General features: G+C 42.1%; 1 protein-coding gene across 3 annotated transcripts in view; it reads left to right on the forward strand.

Annotated features, from left to right (window-relative positions):
* Positions 1-20163, forward strand: part of ASTN2 (astrotactin 2) — a gene marked incomplete at both ends in the record, with an annotated part of 911329 nt that overhangs the window by 58251 nt on the left and 832915 nt on the right. The gene's annotated exons all lie outside the window — the stretch shown is intronic.

A 20163-nucleotide genomic window follows, 5' to 3' on the forward strand; every position in this document is an offset into this window, starting at 1 on the left:
GCATTTTTTATTAGCAATGCTGTGAATGGGTAAATCTGTCATCCACCGCTTTAGCTGTAGCCTGAAGCTGTGGTGCTCCTGTGTCCCCCAGCCTGTCCCCCAGCAGCAGGCCAGCCTCTGCCTCCAAATTTCCAATTCCAGCTGCTCAGAGGTAGCCAGAGGGTGTTTGATTGCCCACAGACTCTGGCATTACAGCACAATCCAATCAACTCTCTTTCAGAGAAGAATCCCCCTCAGATTGTAATCAGGGTCCATTCTGTCTCTCCCCATCTGGCTCTGGTCCCCAGGAATCAAGAGGGCTCATTTGCTTCTCTGTCATGGAAGCTTCTCAGCCTCTGTTCTCACCCTGGGAGCCAGCAGCCTGGCATCTGGTTGGCGCCTCGCTCACTACGTTATACGTGGCAGATCAGGTTCTCTCTGTGAACTCCATTACCCATTTCTAGATGTGGGTTTCTATCACCCAACACTGACATTACTGAAAGAATAAGGTGAGAGAGCATGCTTGAAAAATATTTGGTAAATGAAAAGAACTGTTGTCATCGTACTCATAACATTATTTTTGCATACACTTGCAGTGGCGTCTCCAGTCAGAAATGCGAATGGTGCTCAAGAGTTTCTACCATGAAGGAATGGAATAATTCATTTATGCAAGGATTTCTGAACTTCTCATTCATTCGTTCATGCAACAAATACTGAATTTGCTGACCACTCATTCTGTGTCAGAGACTGTCCTAGACCCTGGAGATAAAAGAAATAGAGTCATTTTACAAATAATAATTATCACCCACCCGGACCCTAGAGGGGTCTCTGGAGGATAGAGAAATGAATCCATTTATTCACATATATACTGGTAATGTCTGATATGGCAGGAACCATGGGTACAACTGTGGGGGGAAGAAAAAGAAGGACAACAGGGTAAGAAACTTAAAGCCTGAAGAAGGAGATAAGAACTAAACAAGTTTTAAAAATGTTTTTATATTTTTTTTTTGCGGTACGCGGGTCTCTCACTGTTGTGGCCTCTCCCGTTGCGGAGCACAGGCTCCGGAAGCGCAGGCTCAGCGGCCATGGCTCACGGGCGCAGCCGCTCCGCGGCATGTGGGATCCTCCCGGACCCGGGCACAAACCCGCGTCCCCTGCATCGGCAGGCGGACTCTCAACCACTGCGCCACCAGGGAAGCCCTAAACAAATACTTTTATAAGTAATTATTGAGAGACATTTTTAGTAAATGCCTTGAAGGAGAAAGCATTGAATATTTTGAGAAGGTATATAACTGGGTTGTTTATTTTAGGCTGGGAAATCAGGGAAGGCTTCCCCAAGAGGTGGAGTCTGAGGTCAGTTTGCTGAGGTTTAGCTGGGGAGTGGATTCCAAGCAGAGGGAAGAGAGCCAGCAGCCAGAGGAGTTCTGGTGTTCTAGGATGGTGAGAAGGCCAGTGCTTGGCTGGAGGAAGGGAGGCGTGATGGGGCCTTAAGAGATTGCCTGCGGCCAGGTCATGCAAGATCTGGTGGGGAGGAATAAGACCTACCCTGGAACAACTGAGAGGTTGTTAAAAGAGAACATCAGTAACAAAGCAAGGATAAAAACTGTGATATTTATTCAGTGCATGACCGGCAAAGGAAGGGGGTGTTAACTCAGTTTTCATGGCTCAGCAAAGTATTCAAAGAGGGGGATTCTGGTTTTTAAAAGATATGAGGGAGTCTACCGAGCAGCTCTAGTAGAGAGATGAGGAACATTCAACTCTGAGGGAATAGCATGTGCGAACATGGTCTGCGGGAGAAGTCGCTGGTGAGTTTAGGGAACTGGCACATGGCGTGAATCTCCAGAGCAATGAGAAAGGGACTGGAGGAGAGGCAGGAGCCAGATGACAAGTGAATTTTAACGGTATTTTACCTTTCAGTGTTTTTTTTCTTAATTGACTTTACTTTTTAGAATAGTTTTAGTTTCATAGCAAAACTGAGCAGAAAGTACAGAGTTCCATTGACCCCCTGCCCCCACTCCCAGGATCTCCCTCTAGCAGCTCCCCCCACGAGAGCAGTACATTTGCAACTGAGGAACCTGCACTGACACACCATTATCACCCAGTGTCCATAGTGTACATTAAGATTCACTCTTGGTCTTGTAAGTTCTGTGGCTTTTGACAAAACATGTATCAACCATTATTATTCATACAGAGTAGTTTTACTGCCCTGAAAATCCTCTGTGTTCTACCTATTCATCCCTCCCTCCTTTCCTGAAACCCTGGTAACCACTGATCTTTTCTTTTCTTTTTTTTTTTTTGTGGTGGAAGGGCACCACTGATCTTTTTACTGTCTCCATAGTTTTGCCTTTTCCAGAATGTCATGTAGTTGGAATCATACAGTATGTAGCCTTTTCACATTGGCTTCTTTCGCTTAGTATATGTGTTGAAGTTTCCTATTTAGTGCAGATTTTGGAAAGCAGATGACATGGTCGGGTCTGCTGTTATTAAGGCTGCTTTTCCTGATGGATTGGAGGTAGACGTGGACCAAAATCAAGGAGACAGGTTGGAGGCTGTGCTGGTTATCTTCGGAGCTTAAGTGGCTAGTATTTAGATTAATTAAATTAAATTAAGTTTTTAGTTGCTCAGGCACATTAGCCACATTCCAAGTACTCAGTAACCATATGTGGTTAGTGAGTACCGTATTAGATAGTGCAGATGTAGAACATTTCACTGTGGAAGAAAGTGCTGGATTAAATGGATTAAAACAGCAATGGATTAAATCTTTGAGGACCTCTTTATGGTTTTCTGGAAAGATTACAGACTTCAGAATCATAATAGGTTTTGAGTTGTCAAAACATTTAGTAGTGATGCAGTTTTTTAAATCAGCGTATGTATATGTACATATATAACATAAAATTTGCCATTTTAACCATTTTTTCAGTGTACAGTTAATTAAGTGGCATTAATTGCATTCACATTGTTATGCAACCATCACCACTATCTGTTTCCAAAATCTTTTCATCACCCCAGACAGACACTCTGCAACCACTAAGCAGTAACTCCCCATCTCTCTCTCTCTCTCTCTCTCTCAACCACCACCCCACCCCGCCCAACCCCTGCTATTCTCAATCCACTTTCTGTCTCTATGAATTTGCCTCTTCTGGACATTTAATATAAGTAGAACCATTCGATATCTGACCTTTCATGTCTGGTTTCTTTAATGTAGCATGATGTCTGTAAACTTCATCCAAGTTGTAGCATGTGTGAGAACTTAATACCTTTAGGGCTGAATGGTATTCCATTTTAGGGGTATACCATGTTTTGTTCACCCACTCATCTACTGATGGACCTTTGGATTGTTTCCACCTTTTGGTTCAGTGATGGGATTTTGAATCGTCTACTTAATTTCTGAGCTTCATTTCAATAAAGTGGGTGTATTAATACTTAAATCCTAGGATTATGCTGAGAATTAGAAGACTCGCCCAAGATAAAGCTCTTGGGATGAGGTTTCCTGTTCGGCAGTGTTAATTTTCTTGCCCCTCTTCCTTCATCTCTGTCAACCACCCTCTCGGTGCCCGGATCCTTGTGCGTTAGAAGCTCAGCAACTGTTTGCCAGTCGTTGATTCTCTCTGGGCCCATTAGCTCAGCTCTGATTCTTGGACTGTGGAATGTGAGCAGAATCTTTTATTTGACCTCTGCCTGTTTAATGTGTGGGAGGTTCCAGGTCGGTGGAGATAATGCCTCTCAAGTGTCGCAACTCCTAGGATGCGGACGCCGGCCTGTGCTCCTCATTAAACTAATAATTCCTCTCGGGAAGTGTGGCGAAAATCAGCACTTGACATTTAAAAGTAGATGAAGTCATAAGGAGATTATGACTTGGCCTTGGATAGCATATCTTGGGCCAGATTAGAAATTCACATGAGAGTAATTGTTTTCTGGGGTCATACTCTGTGTTCTCTCCTTCCAGGGCTGGAGGCATAGATTCTGAGTCGCAAGGGACTGTTTCTCTCTGAAGGAGGTACACTGAGAAATCCGGGTTTTCCTCTTAAAGGGACTCAAATGATAGGGAATTCTCACATTCAGTTCAATTAAAAAGATATTAGTCAGTGTCTTACTTAGGATACTTTTACCTGTATCCCAGAGGCTTAGACAGTGAGGACATTTAATCATCTCATGTGACAAAAAGTTTGTAGATTGGTGACTTTGCAGCTGAAGACTGCAGTACCCAGGGTTGGAATCTCTCTGTCGTAGCCTTCTCCTTGGGATTCCCAGTTCCCAGGTGGCTTTAGAGCCCCAAGATTCATGAACTAACGTATAATCTAAAGCAGGGATGAGGGTAGGGCAGGCAGAAAGCAGCTTTCCTTGTGAGCTTTTTCCTTTATTAGAAGAAAAGCCTTTTCCAGAAGTGCGTTCAAAGGTTTCACCTTATGGTTCATTAGCCAAAAGTGAGTCACATGGCCACCTCTTTGCAGTGAAGTCTGGGAAAGTGAGCTTTTTCATTCTTTATAGAGAGAAGACGTGGCTAGGAATTGAGCACTGGGTAGCCAACCAACACTATTTACTTAAACACCTGTGTGCAAGGTGCAATGGAAATATAGATACTGATAAGGTATGGACATGCATGCTCCCAGCAAACCAAAACCATAGTAAATGGAATACATCCTAAAACAGTTACATAAGAAAGCTGGGATGTAGAAAATTGAAGGGAGGAACAGTCTATACTGTCTGTGTGGTCAGGGAAGCCTTCATGGATGCAGTGACATGTGCATGAAGTATTAGGATCTGGACTCAAGGCAGCTCAGGCTGAGAGAACAACTTACACAAACGTACAAGAATTGGAAATTTAAGTTTTTATTTTTATAGGATGTAGAGTTGAAATATCTGTAGTAAAGCAACAAGGAAGAAAGTGAGATATAAAGGTAGTTTATTGCAAATATAATAGGTGTTGAATACCAGGCTTAGGTGTTTGGACTTTACTCTGGAGACATTAGGTAGCTATTAAGGTTTTTGAGTTGGGTTTGCCATGATCAGTTTCCCCAAAGCCTACTACTTCTTCATTATCTAGTGATAGATTTGCCATCATGACTTTATCTTAATGTTTGTGACTCCATTTCTCAGTTGTATCCAGTTACCCATATCCTTCCCCCAATTCTCTGAGTAGCAGTGTAGACATGGGTGCTGCAAGCAGAACAAACAGGCTTCCACGTTTGTGGTCTTTACGCTTTCAAGTCAAAAGCATGAAAAACATTTCACTATCTCCCATCTGCCACTCAACATAGAAGTCACATCAGAGCAGGGCCCACATAGGATGGCTTCATTGTGATTTTATTATACTTGCTGTTTTCCCCATTTTGCTGCTTCCATATTAAACAGGACTTGCTGGTTGTCTTTGCCAACTCCTCTGACTTCTAGACACTTTGCTCCTATCTGACAGGCTTTCTCTGCTCCAAAACATTCATCGACTCACTAACATCCTTCACCTAAATTAGTAGATTCTTTGTGCTGTTGTCTCTGATACTCAGTCTCTTTCCCTCTGCCCAGCAAGCCCTCCTGCCATAGCAGGTACACAAAGTGCTCTGAACACATCATCATGCTGTACACGTTTCCCTCTGATGACAGTGTCTTCCTATGGTTTTTATTTCTCCCTCCCCCAGACTGCTTTACAGGAGTAATTAATCTCTCAAAACCCTTCTTAAGCACCATATCTTTTTATCTTCTTATATATATATATTTTTAAAATTTTGGAATAGTTTTCTAAATATATAGAAAATTGGCACAGACAGCACAGAGATGTTCCATATACCCTTTACCCAGCTTCCCCTAAAGTTGACATCTTACATTTGTACATGTACAAATGTAAGATGCCAACCTTTGGTATATTTGTCAAAATAAGAGATCAAGACTCCCTCTCGCAAGAGCACCAGAATCGCAACTAACTACTGAACAGTCATCGACAGGAAGATACTGGAACTCACCAAAAAAGATAGCCCACATCCAAAGACAAAGGAGAAGCCGCCTACCAGTGAGATTGTGGTAGGGGCGCAATGACAATAAAATGAAGTCGCATAACCACTGGGTGGGTGACTCACAAACTGGAGAACAATTATATCACAGAAGTCCACCCACTGGAGTGGAGGTTCTGAGCCCCATGTCAGGCTTCCCAACCTAGGGGTCCGGCAATGGGAGGAGGAATTCCCAGAGGATCAGACTTTGAAGGCTAGTGGGATTTGATTGAGGATTTCAACAGGAATGGGGGAAACAGAGACTCCACTCTTGGAGGGCACACACAAAGTAGTGTGTGCACCATGACCCAGGGGAAGGAGCAGTGACCCCATAGGAGACTGAACGAGAGCTACCTGCTAGTGTTGGAGGGTCTCCTGTAGAGGCAGGGATGTGGCTGTGGCTTACTGCAGGGACAAGGACACTGACAGCAGAAGTTGTGGGAAGTACTCCCTGGCGTGAGCCCTCCAGGAGTCTGCCATTAGCCCCACCAAAGAGCCTGTAGGCTCCAGTGCTGGGTTGCCTGAGGCCAAACAACCAAAGAGAGGGAACTCAGCCCCATCAGCAGACAAGCGACTGAAGTTTTATTAAGCTCTGCCCACCAGAGCAACAGCCAGTTCTACCCACCACCAGTTCCTGCCATCAAGAAACTTGCACAAGCCTCTTAGATAGCTTCATCCACCAGAGGACAGACAGAAGAAGTAAAAAAGAACTACAGTCCTGCAGCCTGTGGAATGAAAGCCACATTCACAGAAAGAAAGACAAAATGAAAAGGCAGAGGACTATGTACCAGATGAAGGAACAAGATGAAACAGCAGAAAAACAACTAAATGAAGTGGAGATAGGAAACCTTCCAGAAATAGAATTCAGAATAATGATACTGAAAATGATCCAGGACCTTGGAAAAAGAATGGAGGCAAAGATCGAGAAGATGCAAGAAATGTTTAACAAAGACCTAGAAGAATTAAAGAAAAAAATAGAGATGAACAATACAATAACTGAAATGAAAAATACACGAGAAAGAATCAATAGCAGAATAACTGAGGCAGAAGAACAGATAAGTGACCTGGAAGACAGAATGGTAGAAATCACTGCCAGGGAACAGAATAAAGAAAAAGGAATGAAAAGAAATGAAGACAGCCTAAGTGACCTCTGGGACAACGTTAAATGCACCAACATTCACATTATAGGGGTCCCAGAAGAAGAAGAGAAAAAGAAAGGGTCTGAGAAAATATTTGAAGAGATTATAGTCGAAAACTTTCTTAATATGGGAAAGGAAATAGTCAAGCAAGTCCAGGAAGTGCAGAGAGTCCCAGGCAGGATAAACCCAAGGAGAAACACGCCAAGACACATAGTAATCAAAGTAACAAAAATTAAAGACAAAGAAAAATTATTAAAAGCAAGAAGGGAAAAACGACAAATAACGTACAAGGGAACTCCCATAAGGTTAACAGCTGATTTCTCAGCAGAAACTCTGCAAGCCAAAAGGGAGCATGATATATTTAAAGTGATGAAAGGGAAGAACCTACAACCAAGATTACCCGGCAAGGATCTCATTCAGATTTGACTTAGAAATCAAAAGCTTTACAGACAAACAAAAGCTAAGAGAATTCAGCACCACCAAACCAGCTCTACAACAAATGGTAAAGGAACTTCTCTAAGTGCGAAACACAAGAGAAGAAAACGACCTACGAAAACAAACCGAAAACAATTAAGAAAATGGTGATAGTAAGATACATATCAATAATTACCTTAAATGTGAATGGATTAAATGCTCCAACCAAAAAGACACAGGCTCGCTGAATGGATACAAAAACAAGACCCATATGTATGCTGTCTACAGGAGACCCACTTCAGACCTAGGGACACATTCAGACTGAAAGTGAGGGGATGGAAAAAGATATTCCATGCAAATGGAAATCAAAAGAAAGCTGAAGTTTCACTACTCATAGCAGATAAAATGGAATTTAAAATAAAGAATGTTGCAAGAGACAAGGAAGAACACTACATAATGATCAAGGGATCAATCTGAGAAGAAGATATAACAATTATAAATATACATGCGCCCAACATAGGAGCACCTCAGTACATAAGGTAAATGCTAACAGCTGTGAAAGAGGAAATTGACAGTAACACAGTAATAGTGGGGAACTTTAACACCTCACTTACACCAATGGACAGATCATCCAGACAGAAAATTAACAAAGAAACACAAGCTTTAAATGACACAATAGACCAGATAGATTTAATTGATATTTATAAGACATTCCATCTGAAAACAACAGATTACACTATCTTCTCAAGTGCACACGGAATATTCTCCAGAATAGATCACATCTTGGGTCACAAATCAAGCCTTGGTAGACTTAAGAAAATTAAAATCATATCAAACATCTTTCTAACTACAGTGCTATGAGATCAGATATCAGTTACAGGGAAAAAAAACCATAAAAAACACAAAGACCTGGAGGCTAAACAATACGTTACTAAATAACCAAGAGATCACTGAAGAAATCAAAGGGGAAATCAAAAAAAAAACCTAGAGATAAATGACAATGAAAACACGATGATCCAAAACCTATGGGATGCAGCAAAAGCAGTTCTAAAAGAGAAGTTAATAGCAATACAATCCTACCTCAAGAAACAAGAAAAATCTTAAATAAACAACCTAACCTTACACCTAAAGTAACCAGAAAAAGAACAAACAACCCAAAGTTAGTAGAAGGAAAGAAATCATAAAGATAGAGCAGAAATAAATGAAATAGAAACAAAGAAAGCAATAGCAAAGATCAATAAAACTAAAAGCTGGTTCTTTGAGAAGATAAACAAAATTGATAAACCTTTAGCTAGACTAATCAAGAAAATGAAGGAGATGACTCAAATCAATAAAATTAGAAATGAAAAAGGAGAAGTTACAGCGGACACTGCAGAAATACAAAGCATTGTAAGAGACTACTGCAAGCAACTCTGTGCCAATAAAATGGACAACCTGGAAGAAATGGACAAATTGGTAGAAAGGTATAACCTTCCAAGACTGAACCAGGAAGAAATAGAAAATATGAACAGACCAATCACAAGTAATGAAATTGAAACTGTGATTAGAAATCTTCCAACAAGCAAAAGTCCAGGACCAGATGGCTTCACAGGCGAATTCTATCAAACATTTAGAGAAGAGCTAACACCCATCCTTCTCAAACTCTTCCAAAAAATTGTGGAGGAAGGAACACTCCCAAACTCATTCTATGAGGCCACCATCACCCTGATACCAAAACCAGACAAAGATACTACAAAAAAAGAAAATGACACACCAATATCACTGATGAATATAGATACAAAAATCCTCCACAAAATACTAGCAAACAGAATCCAACAACACATTAAAAGGATCATACACCATGATCAAGTGGGTTTTATTCCAGGCATGCAAGGCTTCTTCATTATAGTCAAATCAATCAGTGTGATACACCATATTAACATATTGAAGAATAAAATCCATATGATCATCTCAATAGATGGAGAAAAAGCTTTTGACAAAATTCAACACCCTTTATGATAAAAACTCACCAGAAAGTGGGCATAGAGGGAACATACCTCAATATAATAAAGGCCATATATGACAAACCCACAGCAAACATCATTCCCAATGATGAAAAACTGAAACCATTTCCTCTAAGATGAGGAACAAGACAAGTGTGTCCACTCTTGCCACTATTATTCAACATAGTTTTGGAAGTTCTAGCCACTGCAATCAGAGAATAAAAAGAAATAAAAGAAGTACAAACTGGAAAAGAAGAAGTAAAACTGTCCTTGTTTGCAGACGACATGATACTGTACATAGATAATCCTAAAGATGCCACCAGAAAACTACTAGAACTAATCAATGAATCTGGGAAATTTTCAGGATACAAAATTAATGCACAGAAATCTCTTGCATTCCTGTATACTAACAATGAAAGATCAGAAAGAGAAATTAAGGAAACAATCCCATTCATCATTGCAACAAAAAGAATAAAATACCTAAGAATAAACCTACCTCAGGAGGTAAAAAACCTGTACTCAGAAAACTATAAGATGAAAGAAATCAAAGATGACACAAAGAGGTGGAGAGATATACCATGTTCTCGGATTGGAAGAATCAACATTGTGAAAATGACTCTAGTACCCAAAGCGTCCTACAGATTCAGTGCAATCCCTATCAAGTTACCAATGGCATTTTTTATAGAACTAGAACAAAAAATCTTAAAATTTGTATGAAGCCACAAAAGTCCCTGAATAGCCCAAGCAATCTTGAGAAAGAAAAACGTAGCTGGAGGAATCAGACTCCCTGACTTCAGACTATACTTGAAAGCTACAGTAATCAAGACAATGTGGTACTGGCACAAAAACAGAAATATAGATCAGTGGAACAGGATAGAAAGCCCAGAGATAAACCCATGCACCTATGGTCAACTAATCTATGACACAGGAGCCAAGGACATACAATGGATAAAAGACCAGTCTCTTCAATAAGTGGTGCTGGGAAAACTGGACAGCTACATGTAAAGTATGAAACTAGAACATTCCCTAACACAATACACAAAAATAAACTCAAAATGGATTGAACCCTAAATGTAAGACCAGACACTATAAAACTCTTAGAGGAAAACAAAGAACACTCTTTGACATAAATCACAGCAAGATCTTTCTTGACCCACCTCCTAGAGTAATGGAAATAAAACCCAAAATAAACAAATATGTACCTAATGAAACTTAAAAGCTTTTGCACAGCAGAGGAAACTATAGTAAGACGAAAAGGCAACCCTCAGAATGGGAGAAAATATTTGCAAATGAATCAACGGACAAAGGATTAAAATCCAAAATATATAAACAGCTCATGCAGCTCAATATTAAGAAAATAAACAACAGAATCCAAAAATGGACAGAACACCTAAATAGACATTTCTCCAAAGAAGACATACAGATGGCAAGAGGCACATGAAAAGCTGCTCAACATCACTAATCATTAGAGAAATGCAAATCAAAAGTACAATGAGGTATCACCTCACACCAGTTAGAATGGGCATCATCAGAAAATCTACAAAGAACAACTGTCTGAGAGGATGTGGAGAAAAGGGAAACCTCTTGCAGTGTTGGTGGGAATGTAAATTGATGCAGCCACTATGGAGAACAGTATGGAGGTTCCTTAAAAAGCTAAAAATAGAATTACTATATGACCCACAATCCCACTACTGGGCATATACCCAGAGAAAACCGTAATTCAAAAAGAGTCATGTACCACAGTGTTCACTGTAGCTCTGTTTACAATAGACAGGACATGGAAGCAACCTACGTGTCCATCGGCAGATGAACGGATAAAGAAATTGTGGTACATATATACAATGGAATATTACTCAGTCATAAAAAGGAACGAAATTGGGTCATTTGTAGAGATGTGGATGGACCTAGGGACTGTCATACAGAGTGAAGTAAGTCAGAAGGAGAAAAACAAGTATCATATATTAACACATATATGTGGAATCTAGAAAAATGGTACAGATGAACTGGTTTGCAGGGCAGAAATAGAGACACAGATGTAGAGAACAAAAGTATGGACACCAAGGGGTGAGAGGGGGTGGGGGGTGGTGCGATGAATTGAGAGATTGGGATTGACATAGATACACTAATATGTATATAATAGATAACTAATAGAAAAATACGTCTCAAAAAAGAAAAAAAGAGAAAAACTAAGAAATCAACCCTTGTACATTACCATTAACTAAACTTACAGACATTATTCAGATTTCACGTGATTTCCACTAATGTCCTTTTTTCACTCCCAGAACCCAATTCATGTTTCTGTGTTGCTTTTAATCATTGTGTCTCCTTGGTTTCCTCTGATATGTGATGGTATCTTAGTTTTCCCTCCCTTCCTCCCTTCCTTCCTTCTTTCCATTCTTTCATCTTCTTTTATTTTTTTTAATTATCTTAACAGTTGTTCAAGAAACTGGTCACGTATTTTATAGAATGTCCCGCATTTTGGGTTTGGTATGTTTTTTCATGATCAGACAGAGGTCATGTGGGTATGGAGAAGCACACTGCAGAGGTCATTGTATCGTACCAGAGAGTATATGATCTCAACCTGATGTTACCCTGATCACCTGGTTAAGGTGGTATCTACCAGGTTTCTCCACTGCAAAGTTACTATTCTTCATATTCTTTATTCTGTTCCTTAGAAGCAAGTCATTAAGTGCGGTCTACATTGAGGGAGAGGGGAATCAACCTCTACCTCCTGTAGGGGGGCATAACCATCTCCTTTTTTGAGCCTTCCTAGCCCCTTAAGACCAGGGAGCTATTTCCTTTCAGTACTTCTTCTGATCCATTGGCAGTCACTTGTCTGCCATCCCTCCCCCCACCCTCCATTAAGCAGTGGACTGCTGAAGCCAGGGGTCATGTCTCATTTGTCTGTCTCCTCAGAATTTAGTCCATGACAGATGCTCAGCAATAAATATGACCCCAAGTTAACTTCTCCCAAATTGGGTGCTTTTACTCTGCTCTGACCTTGGAGACCTCTTCATGGGAGGGGCTCGCGAGGGGGGGACGGAGTCTCTGCCAGTGCCCTTAGCCCCTGTCTGCTGCATCTGTGTTTGAGCTTGCCATTTAGATTTGAGGACGGAAGATAAAATCCCTTTTGACCCATGTGCCTGATGATCAATGGCCTTCCCGACATGCTTCACTGCCCCCGCCTAGCTCTCTGTGGCACCAGTTGTCACTCGATAAATCCATAAAGAGACAACTCAATTGTTTTGACTTTCGTCCACCTTTTCCACTGGTTCTTCTTTTCCAAGTTAATGGGGCAGAGGGAGGGGAGGCAAACGATTAGAAGCTACACACGCTTTCTTTTTTGGCAGAGACAAATGCCTCTATATGCTGACAGGGTCGTAAAACATGAATTAAGAAATCAGTTATTAATGAAATACTCCAACCTAATATCATAGCAATGAAGCCCTTGGCTTTACACAAAGTGTCTGGCACTTGTAACGTAAAAGCTTCGAGTTCTTTTCCTTGCCTCTCTTTTTTCCACAGTAGAATACAGCTGGAACAATCAAAACCAGAATTTTCAAGTTCTGGTCTAGGATACGTGTGGGCCAATGGCTCTCTACACCCAAACACACACATATACAGACACATTAGAGGTTCATAGTACAAATCAGTGTATCAAGGAAGTCCGCTCTGAGCAGCTTTACAGGAAATAGATGCATTTCTCTTTGCTCGTCTCAGTATTTCCTAAGTTTATTTGACCATAGAAGACTCTATTTCCTATTAATGTCTAACAAATGTAGGGTTCCACAGAACATATTTTGAGAAACAAGAATGTAAGTGACATCGCCCAGCACCTCCTGGATCACATGGATGCAGAAGAGTGGTGAATTGAAATAAGAATGTGTAGAGTTAAAAGGGAGATACAGCAAATCACCAATATTTTTTGTGTTCAGTTGTGTTGCTTCTTCAGTCAGAGTGAAAAATTTTAGATTGAAGTGGCTGGAAAATTGCCTTGAATCCCTGCTTCATTTTTCCTTTGGCCAAATTGTTTAATCTTCCCCATCCTGGGAGCAGGGTTGACCTGAACTCTCAGGCCCAGGCTGAGCAGGTCCCCCCAGTTACCTACCTACTTACTTATAAATAGATTGTGCTCCTTCCTGATTTTAAGCTTGGTGCAGTGTTGGTTAGAAACACTAAAAATAATGAGAATGTAGATTAAGTGTAATCTTCTGATCTGGTAATAGACTCTGATTAGCATTTTTTCATTTCCTCTAGATTCCAGCTAAGCGGCATGCACAGGGCTTTGGAATCTAAATGACTATGACAGTTTAGTTTTCAGAAAGCTGGACATGTAGCACCCAGGTCCCTGGGCCTTCTCTGCCCTTGTCATCTGGTGCTGAGTGCTTTGCCCAAGAGGCGTGAGGTCAAATGCACCTTTTTGTTCCCTTTTAGCAATTCACACTTTCTCTGCCCTTGAGAACCTGCTTCTGTCTTTGTGTGGTTATAGCCATCATCTTCTCACTTTTTGTTTATTACCTATTTTTTTTTTCCAGAAAGACATGTATATATGAAGGACAGAGCATTGAGTGTAGTGGAAAAAGGGAATTGCACTACACAAAGCAGAAGACCTTACTAAACAGCTGTGTGATTCTGAGCAAATTGTTAACCTCTCTGAACCATGGTTTTCTCATTGATACAATCTTGGCTAACAGGGACAACCTGCCAGGGTGGTGGTGAGAGCAAATGAGATACTGAACTAGGAAGTGCCTCTCTGATTACTGAGAGCCATTTACAAGTGAGCTCTCAGTATAATGTGTTTAGGTAGTAATTTCTAAAGTGTCACACTCAACAAATTCACCTCTCCCTGAAGTCTGTCATTGTAGAGAATGCTTCCTAACCGGGAGCCCCTTAATGATTTTGGAGCCATGTTGCCTGTGCCTTTTCTCCTTGACAGCACCTCCATTAAATATTCCACCATTTCCACTCCAAAATCTGCTCCTCGGATGTCCATGGGTACCAGATATACGAGCTCACCCTGCCTCAGGTAACACACACCACTGAAGCAGCAGGATACCCTTCAGGTTGTAGGTTGGTGGTAGACGAGTAAGCGCCGCCCAGTTTGATGATACTTACCTGCATCTCTGGCCCTGGTCAGTTACCTTGCATTTCATTTTCCCCAGATGTTAAAAGGGAATGCATCTGTATTGAGCACAGATTATTTGTCACCATCATTTCCAGTTCTTCTCATGACTCCCCATTTAATCCTCATCCCAACCTTAAATGTGTAGGTGTGAGTGTCCCCATTTTACAGACAATGAAAGTTAAGCTCAGAGAAATGAAGTAAATTGGTCAGAGTTGGCAGTGATAGAGTTTGAACCCAAATCTGTGTGATTTCAATACTGATGTAGTAGGTACATCCCCTTGAGAATACAGAGATGGCTTCGGTCAGATTCATTCACATCCCTGGCAAGAGAAGGAGATGGAGGAGAAAATCTAAGGCACTTATATTCCTCCTTAACATATGAGGGCAGTTTAATGGTTTATTTCTGCTTAATGATTTACCAGTAAACTGAGCTTCTATTCTTCCTTGGTTTCAGTTTCTGTGTCTGCAAAATGAGAGAACTGGGCAACCCTTCCTGCACTAAGAGAACAGGATTCTAGAGGGTGAGTGCAGGTGAACGTGTTAGTTTGGTTGATGGGTGGACAAATGCTGTGTAAATAGGCGGTCAAGTTCAGAGCTTGGTAGGATGTGCAGTTCTGGGTGCTACCTGAGAAACTAATCCATGCTATATTGGTCATACTCAGTTTCCTAGTTTTCTATGCTGTGCCTTGATTTGATATCTGCAAATGCTTTTGAAAAGTAACCAGAACACTGGTGGAATAGCGTATTGCACTGGACAGAGAATCAGTGCACACAAGTTTAGTCTTGACTGACACCCACGGGCCATGTAGCTTTGGGCAAATGTCATAACGCCCCTGAGTCTCCACGGGGGATTAGACAAGATAAAATCTAGAAGATGCCTGGTGTCATCACGCCCTCTCCTCCTTTCCTTTCTCTGCCCGTCAGTTTGCCTAACTGCGAAGTGAAGATTAAAATTATAGGCCACAGTGGGAGCCACAAGAAGACCTGCATAGTGGGTGCAGGGATCTAATTAATGGGACTAGGAAGGTGTTAGAGGGGAGAGAGAAAACTACAGAATGGAGAATGTTAGTAATGGAGGAGCCAGAGTACAGGGATAGGGTAGAAGAGAGAAAGAAGAAGAGATAAAAGAGAATGGGCTAAGGAAGGGTGCGTGTTTTCTTGAAATCAACTTCTTTCCTGCTTTCCTCATGGCCAGTTTCTTCTCATCTGTCACCTCCTTTGGTTTCAATGTCACCTCCTCTGAGAAGCCCTCCCTGACTGTCCTGTCTAAAAAAGTATCTGCCTCAGTTATTCTCTATTGTTGCAGGCTGTTCATTTAACTCTGGCACTTAACACCGATTGTAACCATGCACTTAAAAAAAGTTATTTTTAAATTTTTATTGAAGTTTAGTTGATTTACAATATTTCATGTGTACAGCAAAGTGATTCAGTTATACGTATATATGTATATACTTTTTCAGATTCTTTTTCATTATAGGCTATTACAAGATATTGAGTATAGTTCCAGGTGTTGTACAGTAGGTCCTTGTTTTGTTTTGTTGTGATTTTTGGATAAAGACCAGACTGCTTGGGTTTGAAAACCCAACTCTGCCACGTCCCAGCTGTGCGACCTTAGGCAAGTTCATAGTCTGTGAGTCACAGTTTCCTCGTCTCCCATCCAGGGATTTTGTAAGGATGAAATGATTTACTACGTCTTAAGCACTTAGAATTGTGCGAGGTACATGGAGAGCTCTCTCAAAGCAGCTGTGGCTGTGATTCACACTTGGTTATGTTCTACATACATCCATAAGGGCAAGGATTTTGTCTGTTTCTTCTCCGCTGAACACCCAGAACCTAGTCTATGTCTGACACATATTAGGTACTCAGCATATACTGGTTGCATGACTAAAATTAATGTAAAATATAATAATAACTAAAAAAAAAAAAAAAAAGATAAAAGAGTGAGCATTAAGGGCAAGCCTTGCAGGCCGGGGGATTCACCAGACACAGGCTTGGTTCCAGGCACTCCCTGCCTGGGCTCCTTTGTGCTGCGGCAAACACAGTTCCAAGGCAGAACATTGGGGTGGCTTCTTTTATTCTGATGGACCCTTCCACCTGTCACCCTGGCTCCCTTAGGATCCTGGGTCTCTTCATTCAGCCACAACCTGTCCGTGCCCCGGGAGGGGAGGTGATGGGGGATGTCCTCCACTCTTGTGCAGGCTGCACGTGTCAGCATTGCTTTCCACATTCTGGAGAAAAAAATAAATAAGTAAAAGTAATTTATGTTTGGGTGAAAAATGCATTGGGGCCCTTAGGAGAAATGAGCCATGGGAGGTCAGCGCTGGCATTAGTATTGCTCACAATACTTCCACCGGCTCTTCCCTCCCCACCACTCTTGCCTCACGCTTTTCATTACTCTTAGGTCTAGAGTTGAAACCCATGTTCATTCTTTCCTCTTCCCTTAGCTTCAGGCTTGGGGGCTGAAGAAATGAAAACAAAATAAATCATCAAGAAACAGGGGGAACTGCAAGAAGGAAACAGGGCTTCGAAGCAGGGAGAGGTGTTACCTGTGTGTCTGTGTCACTCTGCGGGGTGTGTGAGCCTGGGGTGTGTGTACACACAAATTAATATGGCCGCCCCTGGGCACTGCTGTGCTCCAGAATCCAGATAGCTTCCCCAGATGTCTGTGGGGCTCAGAGTTAACATGGCCCTTTTCCTTTTGGGACTCCCGGGGTCCTGGGGGTGAACGAAGCTGGGGAGGGACGGGGTCTCTGGGGTTCGGGGCTCATTAAGGCTTCGGCATCTCCACTCTGCCTCTGCTTTCATCACCCTCAGCACAAAGCGTCCTCGCTCCCAACCTGCCTGAAGGATTCATTTCTGTATGCAGAGGGCTTTGAAGTCTTATTAGCTGTGCCATGGTGTAGGGTTTAATTTTCTCTTGTTAATGTTGCTTTTGGGAATGGGTTTTCCCTCCACGTGTTTGGGTAGACGGTTGTGTAGTTTCTCTGGCTTCTTTTCTCAGTCGTGCTATGCTGGAGCTCTGTCTCCTCTCTCTCTCTCTCTCTCTCTCTCTCTCTCTCTCTCTCTCTCTCTCTCTCTCTCTCCCCGCCCCTCCCCCTCCCCCTCCCCCTCCTTCTCTTCCTCCCTTTCCCCCTCTTTCCATATGTCTCTCTACTAGAACTAATGGTGGGGCCACCTTGGGAGTTGGCTTCTCCTGCTTCAGGAATTTTTGGAGTAACATCTAAGTGGCAGACTCTCCGGGTGATGCTTTCTGAGTAGTTCTAGCCCTTCACCCCTCCTCCTTCCCTTTTCTCTTCTCCTATTCTCCATACCTTCCTTGATCTCTTCTTCCTTAATTTTCTTTTATTATTTTTCCCTTATTCATGGCACCAAGGATTAGGCCAGTGGCAGGAGGGGTACAAATCTGCAAAAAGTGCTAGCTCAGCCTTTAAGAAAGGCACAGTTTAGGAGGAAAGAGAAAGTTGGTAGAGAACTAATTAATGCAGGATGGAATGGGCTTGGGAGGTGGGCAGTGAGCAGGGAGTAGACACTATAGATTGTGTTGAGAGCTGCAATTCTGGAACCATACATGTGGGTGGGGCTGGAATCTCTTTCCACCCCTGGTTGGTTAATCCATCTGGGGCAAGTTAAGTTACTTAACCTCTCCAAGTCTCAGTGTTCCTGTCTCTGTAAATGGGGATGGAAATAAGATCTACCTCACAGGGTATTTGTGAGGATGCAATGATGTTATTCATTGAAGCATCAGCCCTATGCCTGAGTTTTAGTGCTACGCAAACATCATCTGTCAATACCACTTTTCATTGAGATCATGACAGTTCAGCTAGTGTTTTCTGTGAGTCTCTCCAGGAAAAGTGAGTTCAGGCACTGGGGTGATCTGAGAAATCGTCTTGGATGAGTTATTTTCATATCAATTCTTCAGGGTGAGTAGACTATGTACAAGTGTATTTGTATTTGGGGTGAGAACTGAGTGTAGTTCTCACAAAAGGAACAGATGAGCAAAGTGACAAAGGGGCCCTGGAGATTTTCTCTTTGCAGAGTTTAAAAAGCTTCCAAGGTGAGTTATCGGGTGTACTTGTTTGCATTCTTAAAGTTTGCATCGTGACTATAAATAAAGAACAACAGTATGGTGGACTGAATAATGCCCCACCACCACCAAAAAAAAAAAAAACAAAATCACATCCTAATCCCTGGAACCTGTGAATGCCACCTTATAAGGAAGAAAGGTCTTTGCAGATGTGATTAAGTTGGTGCTCTTGAGATGGAGAGATTACACTGTATTATCCAAGTGGGACCTAAAAGTAATCACAAACATCCTGATAAGAGGGAGGCAGGAGGAGATTTGACTTTAGACAGCAGTGGAGAATGCAGAGATTGGAGTGACGTGGCCATAAGCCAAGGAATGCCGGCAGCCACCAGAAGCTGGAAGACACGAACAGGTTCTCCCCTAGAGCCTCCAGCGGGTGCACAGCCTTCCTGACACCTTGCTTTTTGGCCCAGTTAAACTGATGTTGGATTTTTTGGCCTCCGGAAATGTGAGAGAATAAATTCCTGTTGGCTTAAGCCATCAAATTTGTGGTAATGTGTTACAGCAGTCAGAGGAAACAAATACAAACAATAATGATATTTGCCTGTGTTTCCAGCCCAGCATGGGGATGGCCTCTTAGTAGATATGCTGTCCCTGTGTGAGAATGAAATGGCAGTGGACAGGATTCCTTTTGGCTGCCTCTTCTTTTCTAAAGCTTTGCTTCTCTTATCAGCTCTCCCTGTCTTGGTTTTTTTTTTTTTTTTTGGTGATGAGGGTGAAAGAGCAAGCATGACCAGTAGCCATCCTGATCAGAAGCCAGCTTTGGAAGCTGGTCAGGAAAGAGCTGTCCAGCAAACCAAGCTCCTGAAATTCCCACAGCACCTGTCCTCTGTGGTCTCACAGAATGTCCTTAGGACCGCAGAGTCATATGCTACTGAAGGTAGGCAGGGGCAGGGGCAGGAGTATAAGTGGGGCTCGTGGCCCCCATGCCCACGAAAATATCCACTCTCATTTGCTAGGCATGTTCTACTTGTACTTCTGTATAAAGCTGTGTTTGAAGAAATGATTCTGTTCTAAAAACACAGTTTGAAAATTGCTAAATTACATGTCAAGTCCACCCCCCTCATTTTATATGTGAAGAAACAGGGACTCAACCAGGGGAGACAAATGACCAAATGTTCCTGGTGAATCAGCGACAGCGCAAGGAGTTAAACAGGAGGTCCCCGAGCTCCTCTTCTGGCACTGAAAATCCAACTGTAAGTCCACATAGTGGAGGGGGATCCAGAGATAGCACTCAGTTTGGGAAGCTCCAATTCACTGCAAACTAGCCTTTCTCAAATTCTCTATGCTTCCCACAGACTTTCTGCCGTCCTTGCCACGTTAAGTTGAATTATCTCGCCCAGCACGTATCTTTTTGTTTTAGTTTTCACCTGATAATACTGAGTTTCAGGAGGACTAAGTGACTTGCCAACAGTCAAGCAGCTAGAGGTGGCAGGATGGGGGATTCAGACTCCTGACC

The sequence above is a fragment of the Grampus griseus genome (genome assembly GCF_964374135.1).
Source record: "Grampus griseus genome assembly, chromosome: 6".
In the NCBI taxonomy this organism is placed as follows: domain Eukaryota; kingdom Metazoa; phylum Chordata; class Mammalia; order Artiodactyla; family Delphinidae; genus Grampus; species Grampus griseus.